Source organism: Electrona antarctica (assembly GCF_951216825.1).
Source record: "Electrona antarctica genome assembly, chromosome: 20".
Lineage (NCBI taxonomy): Eukaryota > Metazoa > Chordata > Actinopteri > Myctophiformes > Myctophidae > Electrona > Electrona antarctica.
The window spans coordinates 16,328,249-16,346,614 of record NC_136801.1 but is presented as its reverse complement, the minus strand read 5'-3'; the positions used below and the strand labels follow the sequence as shown (position 1 = coordinate 16,346,614).

General features: G+C 43.3%; 1 long non-coding RNA gene across 1 annotated transcript in view; it reads right to left on the bottom strand.

Annotated features, from left to right (window-relative positions):
* Positions 1–2,542: 2,542 nt before the first annotated feature.
* The window catches only part of LOC306913487, a 92,539-nt gene continuing 76,715 nt past the window's right edge, over positions 2,543–18,366 (bottom strand). The window contains exons 3-4 of the long non-coding RNA XR_013788546.1: positions 3,450–3,557; positions 2,543–3,374 (exon numbers count right to left, since the gene is read on the bottom strand). This is a non-coding gene — a long non-coding RNA (uncharacterized lncRNA). The remainder of the gene's footprint in view (positions 3,375–3,449; positions 3,558–18,366) is intronic.

The following is an 18,366-nucleotide window of genomic DNA, read 5'->3' as shown; positions in this document are numbered from 1 at the left end:
TATTATTTGTTTCCCTTAGGTCAAATCATTTGCAACACAAAATGTCCTCAATGTTATGGAGAGGATACGCAGCTATACGGCACGGCAATGGCTACAGAACTGCCTGACATTAAAAGTTGGACATCACAAAGAAATCTGCAATGACAACACATAACCCGCCCAAAAATACGGGGACAGGGTGGAATTTCGACGCACCGTCATTCCGACTACTTGGCTTCTGTGTGCGGTCAGGGTTTGGGTTAGGGACAGGGTTAGTATTGAGCTGAGTCGGAATGGCGTTGCGTCGGAACAGCTGGGCTTCGGAATGCCGAAGTTGCCCTGAGAACTAACTTGGCTCTTTGGGACATTAGATTAAACTTTCTGCCAGGAATTTAGATATAATCTCGAATGCAAATCTCAATTTTGAGGAGCGGGTTAAAACAGGTTGTTCAATCATGTTTTCTTGAGTTTAGGACAATCTCTCAAATCAGACCATTCCTGTCCTTTAAGGATGTGGAAAGGTTTGTTCTTTACGTTCCTCTTGCCTGGACTGCAATTCTATTTATCTCTGCTTCACTCAGAAACAAATTAGAAGTATCTAGATTCCAAACAATCACTGTACTATACATGTAGGCTACTGTTAACGGCATGTTAATAAAGTATTCAATCAATCAATCAATCAAAACTCTAGAGACGTCCATCAGCTGCAGTTTGGACTAGCTTGCATCTCTCACTATTCTTCAACGCTGGCGTAGTGATACTGGACAAAAAATAGTTCCATGTGACAGAGAGGTCAAAGTTGAATGAAAGTTGCCCTATATGTTAGAAATGGGTCAACAATACAAATGATTTTGAGTATAAATTTATTTTAATGACCCTAGCAAAAAAAAATAAGCTAATTAATATTCATCAAAACCAGACCAGAACTCCCATCCCCGGGACTCAGGCAATCAATAAATACCTTTTATAACTAATATATTAATGGCAGTCCAAAAAATCTGAACTAACCCTTTAACAGGTAGATGATTGGAATTTGGAACATTAACTCTGCAGACCACAACTGTCCAATGCCATGTACAGTAAGTAGCAGCAGATGACAATGAGAAATATGTGATACTGTTATACTGTTACAGAGGCTTTCTTTTTTTCTTCTTTTTTTTTTTAGAATTTAAGAACATTACAAGGACATACCGTGCCTAAGCCTTGCAGTGTGGCATTACCTAGGGCTAAGATATGTTCTCTGAATGAGGGAAGAGAGGGAAAACAGCTTGAGCTCTGCTTCTAATCCTCACCTTCATCCCCTGTGCTCCAGGTAAAGCCTGACCCAGGGGTTATCGTTCACACAAAAATGTGGGGATTCCTTCCTCATTCTCCAGATTAAAGCCCGCCCCAGACAATCACACGGGAGGCTTGTTCGATAAAAGGCTCCCTAAACAAGCATGACAATTGAATTCTCTTTTATTTTTTTCCTTTCCACAATGTTTTATATTTGAGTAAGTTTTTTCCATCCATCAAAATATAACACATGCCTTCCATTGTTACAGCAGTTGTATCTTTTTTCATATATTGGATAATTTTGGGGTGGAGTGACGGCCTTTATTTGATATTTGATATTGTTAAATCGGTCGTCATCTTAGCTACTTGTTCAAACAAACGGGTAAACATTTCTTGCCGTATACTTCTTAGCTGGGGGACTGCAGGGTTTAGCAAACTTTCTCTGGTATTATTGGGCTGCAAATAGTGTAAAATGTTTACATTGGAGGTGGACTTATCAATATGAACAAGCATGACAATTCTGTCCGTTTTTTTATTTATATATATATTTTTTAATCAATACATAAATAAAGAATGTATAATTGAGGCGAACAGCCTACTTACTCATTTGCATGCATTGGTACAATCATCACAATGGTACTGCTCAATAAAACAATCACAGGTTTATCAGATCGATAGGCTATTAATTCAAGAATATAATTGTTCAGAGTATACTAAAGAATATTGTCGCTGTATGGCAGAAACCTCTTTTTTTTTTAAAGTAAGAAATATATTATTCTTTGCACTTCTGTGCCTCATTGTTGACGAAAGGTAACATTTTCCTGAAGACGCTGCTCACACAAATGTAGTACACTACATGGCAATTGACACAAAATGTATATTATATTACACAGTGTACACATGTACTATAGTCTACTCTACAATATAGACTGGTGCATGTATGTACTTTACATGCACGCAAGTCTGAATCATATTTTAGTGAGTCATCATGGCGGTGGCACAGTGGCTCTGCTAAATGACAAAATGACAATGTAAACGCAACAGAAGATCTCCATTGGGGGAAAACACCTAAGCATTTAGCTGAAAATAGCCAAGAAATTAGCATACATACAAGCTATGAGCTTGTAGTCTGCTAGTAACTAAATTATAAATCAAGCTTTATTGGTCCTGGCTTTTGAGTTTTGACATGGACCCCTTAGGGCAGCATCGAGAGAGGAGGTTACCGAGAGCTCAGCAGAGGGAGCCCTTTTCTTTGTGTGTGCGTGCGTGTGTGAGTTTGAGTGTGACTGTGTGAGTGAGTGTGAGTGTGAGTGTGTCTGTGCGCGTGTGCGTGCGTGCGCACGCGTAAGGAGTAAGGACACATTTATGTACCAACATACTGTATTACTGCTTTTCCATGACTGTGACTCTGTCCTATACGGTATGGCAACAGAGTTGTTCTGTGTGTTGCCCATATCCAGTCTATTAGTTTGTTAGGAAGTCTGAGTGGTGCACATTCTCATTAGAGCCATCTCCTCCTTCCTTAAACACATCACCGGCTGACCCTGGCCTGGCCTGGCCTGGCCTGGCGGCAGGTCCAATTTGCACATTCTCGCCGTGCAGACTAGACCTCCCACCGTAAAGAGCGTACACAAATCTGAGCCATAAATCTCTGTCCCCGGGGTTTCAAAATATGACATGTCCACAGCTTTGGAAATGTTCAACTTTCGCAAGACACGTTTCTCGCACAGCCTCGTAACCTCGTAAAGTAGTTCCCTGTACAGAAAGTGAAATAGAAAAATAACGCAAAGAAAAGACTAAACACACAGAGCTTACTCAGACGCTACAAAGCAGGAACCTTTGGCCAACCCCCTGGTTTAATACATACAGCATACATCCTCATGAAAACGCTTCAACATGGCAAATACCGGTGGCCAAATTAATCAAAAATAATGGGCTGGCGCTGCTCGCTGCTCCGCTGAGCGATGGTTCTCGGTCTTCACACAGCCTGAGGTCAGGGAGAAGTGTTTTTTTTCACCTACATACTGTAGTATCACAGACTGGAGCCCGTCCAGAGTCAAGAAACCCGACCCACACCCTCTCGTTTCTGGATCCGACAGAAAGGCTTTGCTCCCAATGAGCTGGGGAAAGGAAAAGGTCTGGAAATGTCACACAGCTCGACCCGCACGCACAGTCGCACACGCTCACACACGTACCTTGACATTAGGGTGTAGCTGGTGTGGCGTTCTCTTGCTGTATCCAGAGTTGATTCCCAGTGACTCCACCTCCTTGTAGAGCATTAGGAAGATGCGCACAAGTTGTTGCTGTGTAAAAACATGACAATGTTATTATTGCACTCAGTGTTACCATTTGCTCTGTGGGATGCTCCTTTTGTGCACGCACGCACACACAAGTTGTTTATTTAGGGAATACCCCTTGAGATACAGTATCTCGTTTTCGAGAGGGTCCCACAAGTCCTGCGCAGAATCATGGACAGACACATGGTCACAAGACAAATATTAAACAGTAAATAAAGAGATCGCCATAATTATTGTTATGTGAGGATTCATACATGCACATATACTGTATGCACACACACATAGAACCAAATATATACAGTGCACACACAAATGCACACCTACGTATGCCACACCATATTGTGCAGTTCTTATATCACTTGTAAAAGTATTACCACCGGCATAAACGATCATCCAGCGAGTCCATTCATCTCTAGTCCCATTCATCCCTAGCATACATGATGGGAGGGTTGTGTGTGTGTGCGTGTGCGTGTGTGCGCACGCGCGTGCGTGGGTGTGTGTGTGTGTGTCCTAGGGTACGGGTTTCTATGGCGACGGTAATGAGCGAATGAGGTCGAGTGCAAGGAACCAGGGTTGCGATCCGCTTTGTGCCTCCCTTTGTCCCCACAACAGTGTAAATTAAGGGACGCAAGAACAACAGGATTGAGTACACATGACCTAATGAGGGTCCAGCGTGGGCCAGACCTTTGGAAAGCACGGAAAAGAGGATTGGAGGGAGGGAGGGGGCGGCGCAATAAAAGTTACATAAGGTGTTACAGAGTTTGAACCATAAACTAGTTCAACATATAGCACTCTAAGGCCCCATTTCCACCAAAAGAACTTTGGTTCTCTAGAACTGGTTCTGTTCTAGATTCTTGGCGGTCATGTTTTGTTTCCAGTTGACCAGTATCGAACCAACTTTTAGGGTTCTGGACCAATTCATTTTCAGTGGAAACACTGAAAATAACTGAACCGGTTCAACACCGGTGGAAAAGGGGCCTAAGAGGACACAATACGGAAGTTCTTTTCTGCATTGATTTCCTTAATAGTTTCTGGCACAGATCTATTATTCCACTGCTCCAAACCGCTTTGCAAACATTTCTCCATGCCGATCTTTCTCTTGCTCTTCCCTTTCAGCTTCCTCTCTCCTCTCCTCTCTCCTTTACCTCCTCTCTACTTGCTCAGCTCCACCTCTCTCCTCTCTCTCTCTCTCTCTCTCTCTCTCCCCCTGACTGCCCTGAGTCGAAGTGACAGTAGCTCTCATTAGACGCGAAACACCGGTCACATGTGAAATTGACCCCGCAAGTGTTCTGGCTCACCCTGGACTACCCCCACCCCCGCCTGTCTTGTCAATCGGCATGACTCCCCTCTGCCCACAACCGGAGCAACCAAAGCCCCTAAGGTGTCAGGTATGAAGAGGAGAGGGGGGTAGTTCTGGCAGGGGGATTTTTTAAGTCCCAGAGACTATTATTGAGTTCTGTACGAACTGTTCTGTATAGAGTTTGTGGTACGCCACATGCAGGCATGCCGTGCTGAAATATATGGAGTTCATTCCATGGCTGGACGGTGACACTCTTTGAGACAGCGGGTCCTCTCTGGACCTTTGGCTGCCCTCTGCACTGCCTGCCCCCATGAGAACGGAGGCTGTGTTTGTATGCCCTGCCTCCACCTGTGTCTCTGTCTGTCTGTCTGTCTGTCGGCTTGTGTTTAGGGGCCAGACCCAGCTGCTCTGTTATTGCACTTGGCTGCCTCTGACAGCTTAATGGGATGTTTAATTTTCACGTCAGACTTCCTGCCTCGCTAATGCCCGACTTTCATCCCTTTGATATTTTGCACCCCTCACCCCCTTCCCAGCAAAACAGACACAAAAAACACATGCGCGCGCACAGATACACACACACAGACAGACACACACACACACACACACACACACACAGAGAGACACACACACACACGCACAGAGAGACACAGACACAAGCACACAAGCACACACGCACACACACACACACACACACACACACACACACACAGTCACACACACACACAGTCACACACACACAATGACCTAATGACACCTGTGCTGCTCGCTATACAATGTTTTATTTTATTTGCTCAAAGGTAAGCATGGAGAGTGGAGCCAAATTACGCATGTAGAGGTGTTTGTTGTTACCTTCAGGTTGTTTTTTGGGGGGGGGGGGGGGGGTTCTAGTCACCCCAAATTAAATTACTTTGAGAAGAAGAAGTGTGTGTCATCATCGGACATCTAGCTTGTCGTCACACCAGCGGCCATAAGGATGACCCATACGAGAAACCTGATATTGCTCACGTATCGCTTACATGCGACCACAGATAGCTGTCCATCAGTCACCCCGTGTCTGATGTCCGTCAGCATCACGATATTTGCACATCAATTAGGTTATGGTGAAAGACAAATTTTAATTCTGATTAAATGATATCTATGGGACAATATTTTTTTTTTAAAAGGGAAAGGGGCATTCCAGACCATGAGTACTTATGGAACTAGGCAGGATTAAACCTGGGAGGGAGACAGCATAGTGGAGGAATTGAGAGAACGTGGCACAATCCAAATGATTGTTTCGACTCTCACCCTCTATATACACCGATTGTTAATTTAACTCAGTGAGTGTACAAATGCACACGCAAGGGTAGGCATGTGCCCCAGCATAATGTGTTTGAATCTATTGTGTACAGTAACAAATACGGTGCGCATCTGAATGTCACTCATGTGAAGCCTGGAGCCCGTATTTATCTTGGAGCACCTTCAAAGTGGCCCCTCTGTTGTCCATGAGAGTCGTTTGACAGTGACTGAATAGCACATGGACTGTATATAGCTAAACATTTGCACTGCACACAAGGATGATTGTAAAGTGGTGTTTTTATTTTGAGGCTTTTGAGAATTGAGAGTAACATTATTATTTTAATCTTGTTTTGATTTGACAGGAAGAGAGAGAGAGTAACGCCACCTTTTTATGCAGTGGCTCTGCAGGAGGCTGGCTGTCTATTAGACTGAGGGTCGATCTGTGTGTGTGTGTGTGTGTGTGTGTGTGTGTGTGTGTGTGTGTGTGTGTGTGTGTGTGTGTGTGTGTGTGTGTGTGTGTGTGTGTGTCCAGAGATATGATCAGTGCCAAATGTCGTGCACATGCTGCCAGTAATACCTCCATGGATTTCTTTCCACATATGTTTTAGATATTTTTTCAACGTTTAACTTGGAACTATATAATAACCAGTAAGACGCCTGGCGTGCACTGGTCATATATGGAGCGTGTCTTGAGTGTACAGGGATTGATGAGGTCAGATCAACATATGGAATGTCAGAACAGGTCAGCTCCATATATGGAGATCTAAGGGTGTCTTGAGTGTACAGGGTTTGATGAGGGCCCAGGTAGGGCCGGGCCTTAATTTTCGGGGCTGTTGAGAACTCTAGTTTTCGCCAGCTGCTGAGCATGGCTGCACTAATAACTTGGGGCAGGCCCGTCTAGAGTTTAAATGGACAGGTATCAGTCAAAAGGGAGACATCGAAGAAGAAGGATGTATGGAGAAGGATAAAAATATGGAATGTCAGAACAGGTTCTGACATATATCCGTATACTAATATTGATGACATCAGGGATCTCCATCCCTGATGATGTCACGTGATGTCACGAGACCTGGGCACCATATATGGGGGCTTTCCCCATATATGGGGATTTTGAGTGATACACTGACGGGAAATGCATGATTCCATATAGTTAAAGGAGAATTCCATGCTAGAAGGCTTTCTTACTTTTATTTGTAGTCCCCAACAAAGAGGTCCAGATGTTATTTTGTGCAAAGGTGAATTATTGGCTATGGGGGGATTGGGGGCCCTCAATGGGGGTTGGGTTTTTGTGCTAATTCGCTTATTTCCATCAAAATAAGTAGTAAAGTGTGACGCTTGGGATACTATTTACATTATGAAGAGAGGATATTACAAAAAAAATAGATTTTTGAGCGATGGAAATAAGCGAATTAGCACCCCATACACCCCATAGCCCCATTCAATTCAATGCAATTCAATGCAATTCATTGAGGGCTTATGGTAGGGGAAATAGCCAATAATGCGATTTTGCACAAAATAACACCTAGACCTCTTTGGTGGGGAACGTAACAACTACAAATAAAGGTAAGAAAGCCTTCTAGTATGGAATTCTCCTTTAACTGCAACCTTCGGTCGCAAAAATAATAATAATGGTAATAATAATAATAATAATAATAATAATAATAATAATAATAATAATAATAATAATAATAATAATAATAATAATAATAATAATAATAATAATAATAATAATAATAATAATAATAATGGAAGTCAATGGGGCCCAGAGTAGGTGGAATGTGGAGTCATACTGTATAGATGCGTCATAGACGACTGTCCATTTAAATCCCAAATGGATCTCGAGATCTCCTTGATTGATTGATGGTTGGAAGTGTTCCCACGCCAGTAAATATTAGTGATTATAGTTAAACTCTCACACACATATATACACGTGCACGCACGCACGCACGCACGCACGCACGCACGCACGCACGCACGCACGCACGCACGCACGCACGCACCGCTGCACTAACCAGAAACACTGGAAATGTCTTTTTCGGTGTCAGGAGATATTTATGACTACTCAAGAGCTCCTGTACTCTGAAACACTCGGGGCAAGGATTGTTCTGATGCCTCCCTACATACAGTACACACAACACACCCAACATGTCATGGTGAAGTGATTTACTGTACCGCAGCATTTGCCTGAATTGTGTGTGTGTGTGTGTGTGTGTGTGTGTGTGTGTGTGCGTGCGGGTGCCTGTGTGATTGTGTGTACTTCTGAGGGGCACTGAGGCCCAAATATCCAAAATAAATTCATTAAATTCAAATTTAATTCACCCAGTGCCACGATCTTTTCATTGCATACTGTACTCTTATTTTGAAGGGCAAAAAACCCTGGGCCGTGAACCGGAAGTATAAAAGGCTGTATAAAGTGTCCCGCAATCTTATTTTAAGGCTTCTAGAGAGACTTTAGCTTTGACCAGTAGGAGGTAAGAATGGAACATTATGACCAGTAGGAGGTAAGAATGGAACATTATGACCAGTAGGAGGTAAGAATGGAAAATTATGACCATTAGGTCAATTCAATGTACAAATATTCTACTGTAAGACTTATTACTTATTTCTACTCCACGACATTTCGGACTACATTTATGTGAAAACTATTTCTATACATTTGATGCATTAGCTTGTGTTGTTCTTGCTTATTGTAAATCGCTATACGGATTAAGGGTGTCTGCTAAATGCCTAAATTGTAAAGAGAGAGAGAGACACAGACAGACAGACAGACAGACAGACAGACAGACAGACAGACAGACAGACAGACAGACAGACAGACAGACAGACCCCACCACTAGAAACAGGTTCCACTGACCCCGCTCTGTGACACGCTGCCTCTGGCCTCATTAGATGGTTAACCAGCGTCCACTCAGGCACAGAGAAGAGGCCCCTGCAACTGACCATCCATTTCACTTCCAGAAACAGCAAACAAATCTCCCCATGTCACCCCCTCCCCCCACACGCACGCACGCACGCACAGTAGCACATTTACTCAATTACTACTTTCCAGGAGTATTCCCAGTTTTCAGTACTTTAAGGAGTAATTCTACTCCACTACATCTCAGTATTGCACTTTCACTTGCACTACAAATATTTGAAAAATGTATAGGGTAACACTTCATATCGTGAGCTTGTAGATCGGCCATTTTCAGAAGATTTTTATACATTTGAAAAATTCCAGAATGTTTGTGAACCAGAGAACCAGAGAACCGTCCCCGCGGTCCAGGCGGACGGAGCAACTCGTGCCGTGCACGGCGGTAGTTCGCTTGCTAATTATATTCCACGAATCCACCGAAAATCTCTCTCCGCGAAAAGAGGTTGTTGTGTGACCGCGGAAAAACAATCAGCCGATTGTTGTGTGAGAAGATTGGTCAGACAGGGGCCGGCCACTTTGTCCCCCCTCCCCAATTATCCCCATTATACTGGATCTGCTTCAAGCTCAGCTCCGCCCACCACAGATCCCCCCCCCCTTAACCCCCCCCCCTGCAAACGGACAGGAGAAAGAAGGGAAGAACAGAAAAACAAAGTGAAGAAGAAAGTGATGAATAGAAGAGAGAGAGAGAGAGAGAGAGAGAGAGAGAGAGAGAGAGAGAGAGAGAGAGAGAGAGAGAGAGAGACCACTGAGAGGCCATGGTTGGTGACCACTAGGTGGGGAAATAACTCGAAGGATTTTTCTTTCTTTTCTCCCCCTAAAGTGACAGACATTTTTTTAAAGAGTGGAGAGTAAAGGTTCTGTTGCCTGGACTTAATGAGCTCAACCACCTCCTCTAACCCCCCCTCCCACCCACAATCTCTCCATGCCCAGTCAGTGTGTGCACGTAGGCGTGCGTGCGTGCGTGCATGCGTGCATTTGAGGGGGGAGGGAAGGGCAGAAAGGGACGCTCATGAATTGAGTTAATGAGTCTGAGGGGTGGGGAGAGCAGGGGTGAGGAAGGGGATGTGAGGGTTTTTTTGCCCCCTTCTCTGTGGCAGGTGTTTGGGAAGTGCGCTGATTTCCACTGATGGATTCGTCCGGTCGGTCGTTCGGTCGGGGTACGCGGACGGGAGACGTGTCACATTCTCCCGATGTGATTCCCAACTGACGGCTCGGACAGCTCTGACAGGTCATGGCGGAATCTTCACAGGTTTACCGCCATTCGAGGCCCTCGGAGTTGGAATGAATAAATGTCTTCTGCGATTCGTTTGACTTTAGTACAGCATTTCGCTTCGTATGGCGGATACATCAGTGTCAAGTTCAACCTGTCCACAAAGTTGCACATCGCATCAATAACAGACCCTGTTGTTCACTGCAGTGCTTCACCTGTGAAGAGAATGAAGAGAACTATCCCCAATCCATCCATCCATGTGAGAGCTGAGAGAGGCCAATTTATGGACTCGTTTCACCACTTCCAATAGCACATATAGTACAAGCTCGTTGGGAACTTGTAAATGGTGCATTCATGTAGCACCTTTATCCAAGGCGCTTTACATATAGATTGTGATTACATTCACCCATTCACCTACCGATGGCGGAGGAAACCATGCAACCAACCTGCTCATCGGGACCAATTAGGGGTTCAGCGTCGTTTGCTCAAGGACACTTCGACAACCAACTCTCTCTCCCGGGATCGAACTGGGAACCTCTTCCGGCCGCTATGGCTAATTTTGGTATTTGTGTGTATTACGACAAAGAAGCATACAGGGCTTAAGTGGTTAAACCTCATGGCCGGGTCACAGTAGAGGTCCGAAGAAAAGAGGCCAGGATGACAGGAGGGAGGGCTGTGACTGTGTGTGTGTTTGCATTCCCTTTTGTAGCTTCCCAGAGAGAGAGGGAGAGGGAGAGAGAGGGAGGGAGGGAGGGGGCCTAGCCTACTTAGGCTGATTTCAGCCCCACCAGCTCCCGTCAGAACTCCTGAGCTTCACCCAGTGAGCTCGCCTCACTGCTCCGACTTGATCACTCAACCATGTGACACAGGCCTGCCCAAGAGCCAAGAGAGGTGGGGCGTGGGGGGCTGAAGGGCAAGGAGGGCGAGAGACAGACAGACAGACAGACAGAGTGAGACACACACACACACACACACACAGAGAGACAAAGAGATTGAGTGACTATACTACACAGAAAACCCTTTTGCTCACATAATATAACTGTCAAATTAAACGAATCCCCGAGATTTGCATCAAACTGTCCAATGTTCTGCTTATTAAGGCTTGAAAAGAAACCACGATTTCTGCCACTGGTCTATCTATCTAAATGGGGCTGAACTTTTCCATCGCAGATAACGGCGGAGCGGAGCGCCACCGATCTCTCGACGCCATATCAAGAGGAAGGCCGTGCGCTTCCCACACTCGGGTTGCGTCTTTTCCCACAGATGGCTCCTGGGAGCTGCAGTGCAGGGTGAGATAGAGATAGATAGCCGCCGCCGTCTGCCTGATGTCTCGCCGTGTTCAATATCAGCCAATAGACCAGCTTTATCGTCAGCACATTCTAACACACGTGTTCCCAAACCGCTTCCATACACCAGAGGACCGGTGGTGGAAAGTAACTAAGTACATTTACTTAAGTACTGTACTTAATTGCAATTTTGAGGTATTTGTACTTCACGTGCGTATTTCCAATTTCCAGTACTTTTGCTTCTACTCCACGACATTTCGGACTACATTTATGTGAAAACTTTAGTTACTATTTACTTTGTAGATTTTTGGAAATTATTACAAAACATACATACATACATTTTGGCCATTTGAAAATAGCAGATCATCTATTTTCAAAAGATTTGTATACATTTGAAAACTTGAAATGAGACATTCTGCAGAATGAGTAATTTTACTTTTTGTACTTTTAAATACATTTTGATGCCAATACTTTTGTACTTCAACTAAAGTAAATTTTGAATTCAGGACGTCTACTTGTAACAGAGTATTTCTATTTTGCAGTACTGATACTTTTACTTTACTTTATTTTTTTAATTGTGAGTACTTTTTCCACCACTGCAAAGGACTCCTACATGACAGGCCCAAAATATGGACAACAGATTGAAAGAACAATAAACAATACACACATTAACGAAGATAGATGGATAGATCGATTATATAGATCGATTTTGAGTCCTTTCAAATCCCCCCTCCCCAAGGACTCCCTCTATAAAGGGCCACGGCTCGCACTTTGAAAACATGCGTTATGAAACAACGCGCTCACAGGACCCCTCATTCATTCATTCTCTTTCACCCCAAAAGTTTGCATTGTTTGCCTCAAAGACCGGCGGGGAAAAGAGAACTGGAACACAAGAGAGCTTTTTGTGTATTATTCAGGCGCCAGATTCAGTAAACAAAGCTGTGTAATAAAGGATCTCAGTTACAGTGCTTTCTCTCTCTCTCTCTCTCTCTCTCTCTCTCTCTCTCTCTCTCTCTCTCTCTCTCTCTCTTTTTAAGATAATTTGTTGAGATGGTATTTGCTGAGCAACGATGGAAATCCCCTGAACTGGCTGCGGCGGTATGACATTACACAAACAAGAAAAACACTCCGAGCTCTATTCACTTCTGTCTGTTGTGCATTTTTATGTATTTATTTATATTATTTGAAAGACGCTGAGATGCTAGCATGCGTAGGTGCGCGCGTGTGTGAGAGTGAGAGAGAGCGAGAGAGAGAGAGAAGAGAGAGATACATACAAAACAGAGTCATGGTGACATTTCTTTGGTCAAAGCAGCAGCAGACTTTGACCTTTCCAGCTAACCATTGTCTTGCTCCGGCGACAGAGGGGATGCATGCAACAGGGCCAACGAGAGATGCCGTAGATAAGGCTGTGCGTGCGTGTGCGTATGTGTGTGCGTATGTGTGTGTGTGTGTGTGTGTGTGTGTGTGTGTGTGTGTGTGTGTGTGTGACTAAAGGGCAAACGGTGATGGGAGTGATAGCCATGATGTCTCCCTGTCAGTCTGTCTCCATGGCTGCACTGGTGCATGGCGAGCGGAATAAGGGACAGGGGCGAGAGTGGTCACAGCAACGTAATACCAGTGTTGGAAAGTAACTAAGTACATTCACTCAAATATTATTGTAAGTACTTAAGTATACTTTTGAGGCAGTTTTACTTCACTGGAGTGTTTCCAAATTTCAATAGCCTACTTTTACTTCTACTCCATTGCATTTCAGAGTCAAATATTGTACTTTTACAATTATTTGAAAACTTTACTTTCTAGTTTTTTTCTTTTTTAAATTATTATTATAAAACATTATACATAAAACATTAACATATAAAACATTAATCACTTACTTCGGCCATTTGAAAATAGCCGAACTACAAGACCACAGCACGCGTTGTGGGCTTGTAGATCTGCTATTTTCAAAAGATTTTTATGCAGTTTGAAAACTTGTGAAATGGGACATTCGGCACAATGAGTACTTTTTTTGTAGTTTCAGTACATGTTGATGACGATACTTTTGTATTTTTACTCAAGTACATTTTGAATGCTGAACTTGGACTTGTAACTTGTGACTATTTCTACTGAGTACTACTTCCATCACTGAGTAATAAATACACAGAGAATGCTGACGACAGGGAAAATACATGGATGTAGACATGTAGACATGTTGTCTACATCACTGTTTACCAAACGTTTCCTACATTTAAATATTATATAATATAATTATAGTATACTATATACTATATTACTTCAAAAAATTACAAAAAATTACAAAAAACATCACAACTTTTAAAAACAATTTCATTATTTATCAAAATTATTTCATAAATGAAATCTAATAATTTGAATGAATAGATAAAAAAGTATAGTAGTGAAAATAACCGTCGAATAACCGCAGGCCTCTATTTGAAAAAGACATCAAGCCACATAGGCTATTTCTAGCACTATAGTAGCCGTCTGTCGGCGTCTGCTCTCAGGTGCATCATTAAAGTTAAACTTTTTTTCACACCTTCAAACCAACTGATCTCCTGACTTCATTCGACTGCCAGTCTGTAGTAATCTGTAGTAGTCTACCTTAAACAGAGCTATTGTGTGTGTGTGTGTGTGTGTGTGTGTGTGTGTGTGTGTGTGTGTGTGTGTGTGTGTGTGTGTGTGTGTGTCTCACACCTACACTGGCTAGGTCCTAGCTGGCACACTGGTGCTAAAGAGTTCACAGGACATCACGGAGGCCTCTTTAATAGACGCCCTCCCCCACACACCCACATAACAGATTGAGGGTGTGATTGTGGACTGCAGATAGGCTCTATGCACAGCCGTATTGGGCCTCTGTCTTAATTCCTTCACAAGTACCAATGATACTAATGAAGGCTCCGTTCCAATCTTGTCAAACAGAGTCAGGGTGCTGATATTGGCTCACTGGAAAGACTCTGCTACAGCAGTGGGTCTCAAAGTGGGTCCTGGGATCTTCATGGTTCCTTGAGGTTTTCCCAAAAAAAAGGGTCCATTCGGTTATAGGGGTGCTACACTAAATGGAACAGAGCCTCAATTAGTGTAATTGGTAAGACCTCTGAAGGACTATATACTATTGTTATTGCTGGCATCACTGTTTTACTATCGTTGTTTCTATTGCTAATGTCTGGCTGTAAACAAGCATCTCGAGCTTAGTCCATTCACCCTGGGTAAACAAATAACTTTGCTTTGCTTTGCTCTTGTATCTCGCCATATAGCCGCCCACCCTAAAGTCTGGCTCAGTTGGTCGGAATAATGCGTTTCTTCCACGCGCTACGTCCAGCCGGGGAAATTCCCCAGGTGAAAAGAAGCAGCTTGGACTCCTCATGCATATAAGGAAGCATGATGTCAGTTTGCTGCAGGTTGTAGATTGTAGTTGTAGATTGACTAGTTTTTAGGCACAATGCATAAGGCGCCACCACACAAGATAAGGCCTCCTGTCGTTTTCCCTCTCTTAGTCTCTGTGACCCCCCCCCTGAGGTCAAGGCATTTAATTTGTTCAGTGCTTCCCCAAAAGGTATTTTATAACATGCTGTCACAGCAAGGGTTCCCATCCTCTGACTGTTGGCTATTTTCTCTATATTTCGCTTTCTTTCTCTCTAACTTTCCCCCGTCTCTCTCCCGTCGCTCTCATCACTACGCCATACAGTACCTAATAGAGTTGTGGATGTTATTGATGAAGAATGCTGATAAACAAACTCTGAATAGCAGCCTGTTTCCCCATCAGCTGTTGTGAATTTACTTCTATTAGATTGGCAATAAAAAAGAAAGATGAATGCAATTGATTTTATTGCTTATAAAAGCAAGTCTCTCTCTCTCTCTGTCTGTCTGCCTTTGAACTGACTCTAGTCTGTTCCTACATTCAGCTTCCTCTCTGCGCCTTTCTCTCAGTGTCTCTGTCTGCCTATTTGTGTCCCTCCCTCTCTCTCTCTTTCAATGCGTTTTACGGTAAACATGTCCACACAATGACACAGCCCATCTGTACGAATGAACTACATGTATACCACAATTGTCCTATACATAAACCCTCTGCTGTATGTATGTAATCATAATAGTCATATACCATCATGCGTACTGTATACGACTAGTTTAATCACTTAAATGCGTCCCCCAGGGGTATATAGCCTACTTGGTCCCCTCCTTTTCCCCTCTAAATCTGTTTGCCGAAAAGCGCCGATCTACAAGCTCAGAATCCTGCAGATTTCTATTTTTGCACAAATGTGCCCCTACGGTGACATGCCCAGAATATTATTACACATTGATACAAGGTGATGATTTCAAGTTGAAGATAATGCATACGATGCAGCTGAATGTATATACTGTACATCGTTATGAAAAAGGCCTCGACTTCTGTTGCACCACAAGCAAACAGCAGTTTAATGTGTTTGTCGAGCACAAATGCTGCCTCTGCGTTTTTGACAGGAAATTCCCATGGACGATCAATTCTCTTTTCTTTTTTCTGTTAACCACCAAATCCTTCGTTTGACTCAAGGCAGGAGAGGAAGGAAATGATTCTGCTGCCAAAACCGACACATGAATTAACCGATGGTTTCGCTTTTTTTCTCCCTCTTTTCCCTTTTCTTCTTCTTCTTCTTCTTCACCTATGCTGCCAGCAAATGAAAGGGATAAGTCACACGAGCGCTTAAAAGCAACACAATACTTCCTCGTTCTGGCTATCGTCCTTAAAACCCATCGGCTTACATGGCCCCCTTATCCTTCAAGTATTTTCTTACACATCTCCAGTGTTTTCCTGGACTCAGGTTCATTCAGCCCTTCGTCAACGCTCCATTTTATTTTCACTGATTAAAGTAAATGCTCTTTCGAGGATTGAAATTGCAAGGTTTTTCTTTTCCTTTCTTTTTTTGTTGCGGGGGGGTTGTTCCTTTACCCACATTCCCATACTGGATGAGATGTTGATATGTGCTGGACAGGGTTCCACAAGAAGGTTATTGTGTGGCCTTAATTGCGCCCAGTGGATTGTGACGGCGGTTGGGGCAGTGAGGCAGGGGTGCTGCTCAGTGCGCTGATCGGGGCCCGGGGCATTGCCCCTCCGCTTGCCTGTTCCACAGCTGTCATCACCTTATTGTCCCACCAATTACCCATAATTACTCCTGGCAGTGTCAGCTCCATTCAACTATGCGGACAAAGGACGTTAACGTTCCACACCCCAGTTTTGATCAGGTAGACAGACGGGTGGGGTGCGATGGTGGGAGGGGGTTGCCTTCAGTAGTCCGAAGTACCTGTTTTTTAGGTGAACACTCTTGTAATGTTTGTTTTTGGTCTGTGCATTGGCAGTCCTACATGTGTGGCTGGAGATCTCTGCCTGCCGATATGTTGATAGGCGGATTGGGCATTTGTAGTATGAATCCAGTTATTAATCCAGTTATTACACTGGCCCAGGCGCAGTCCAAAGAAAGAAAAAAGAGAAAAACAATGGGACAAGAAAGAAGTACACTAGACTAGGACAACAATAACTCGAGTCCAGTGTTTTGTAGTTTTAGTCGACTAAATGTCATGAGATTTTAGTCGACTAAATCTACAGTTGATTTAGTCGAACAAAATGAATTTTGGCGGGCCTTGATAACGGGCCTTGATGCCGTAATTTTTTCCACTTGCTGAAAATAGCCGATCTACAAGCCCAGTTTTTATTTGTTGACGAAATCGTCAATATATTTAGTATCAGTTTTAGTCATCATAGCTTAGTTCATTTAATTTCCATTTAGTTTTCCTAAAATGTAGTCGACGAACATTTTTTGTCTTAGTTTAAAGGACCACTTCACCACTTTTCATATAATTGGTCCTCACTAATGTTCATGATAAAACACCACCATTTTTTTCCTACTCAGTCTGTGTCTCATAGGAGGGCTTTGGGCAGTTCGGACACCCGTCCACCAGTGACATCATCATTAGGCAGATTTTTTTTTTAAACAAGATTTGTTTTAAAATATATTTAGATTTTTATTATCGTGAGAACGATGGCTTCAACTTTTGCATTGCAACTTTTCAGGAAAAGAAAGCCTGCAGTTTCTATTAGCTTGGATTCACCATCGATGATGTCACTGGTGGACGGGTTTCTGAACTGCCCACAGCCTTCCTATGAGACACAGACTGAGTATAGTAAAACATGGTGGTATTTTATCATGAACATTAGTGAGGACCAATTATAGGAAGAGAAGTTGAAAAGTGGTGAAGTGGTCCTTTAAGTCGACGAAAACAACACTGCTCGAGTCACTACAGGAGGCAGTAGAGGCTAAACACACAAACACAACCCCAACCCACAACACACAAAACAACAAGTGAACCTAGGAGTGCAAAGGTGGGTCTTAAGCATGTTTTTAAAAGTCCCTAGGGTGAGAGGCTGAGGGCAGCATTGATCCTCAAAGGGAGTTTGTTTTCACAACTTCGGTGCCAAGTTCTGCCAACACAGCAAAAGGCACAGTCTCCCTCCCGCACTTACTATGATAGACCGTGGAGTAGTTAAGTAAAAGTACTAAAACCACAATGTAGAAATACCGTACTCTATTCCAATTGGTCTGGTATTCAAATTTTACTTGAGTAAAAGCACAATAGTATTTGCATTAATATATACTGAAAGTACTGGTATACTCATTGTGCAGAATGTCCCATTTCACAAGTTTCCACTTGTGAAATGGGCTTGGGCTGTGAGCTTGTAGATCGTCTATTTTCAAATAGCCTAAGAATATAGGCCTGAAGTGGTTAATGCATGTTTTATAATCACAATCTACAAAGTAACTATAGTAACTAAAGTTGTCAATTAATTAAAAGTTCTCAAT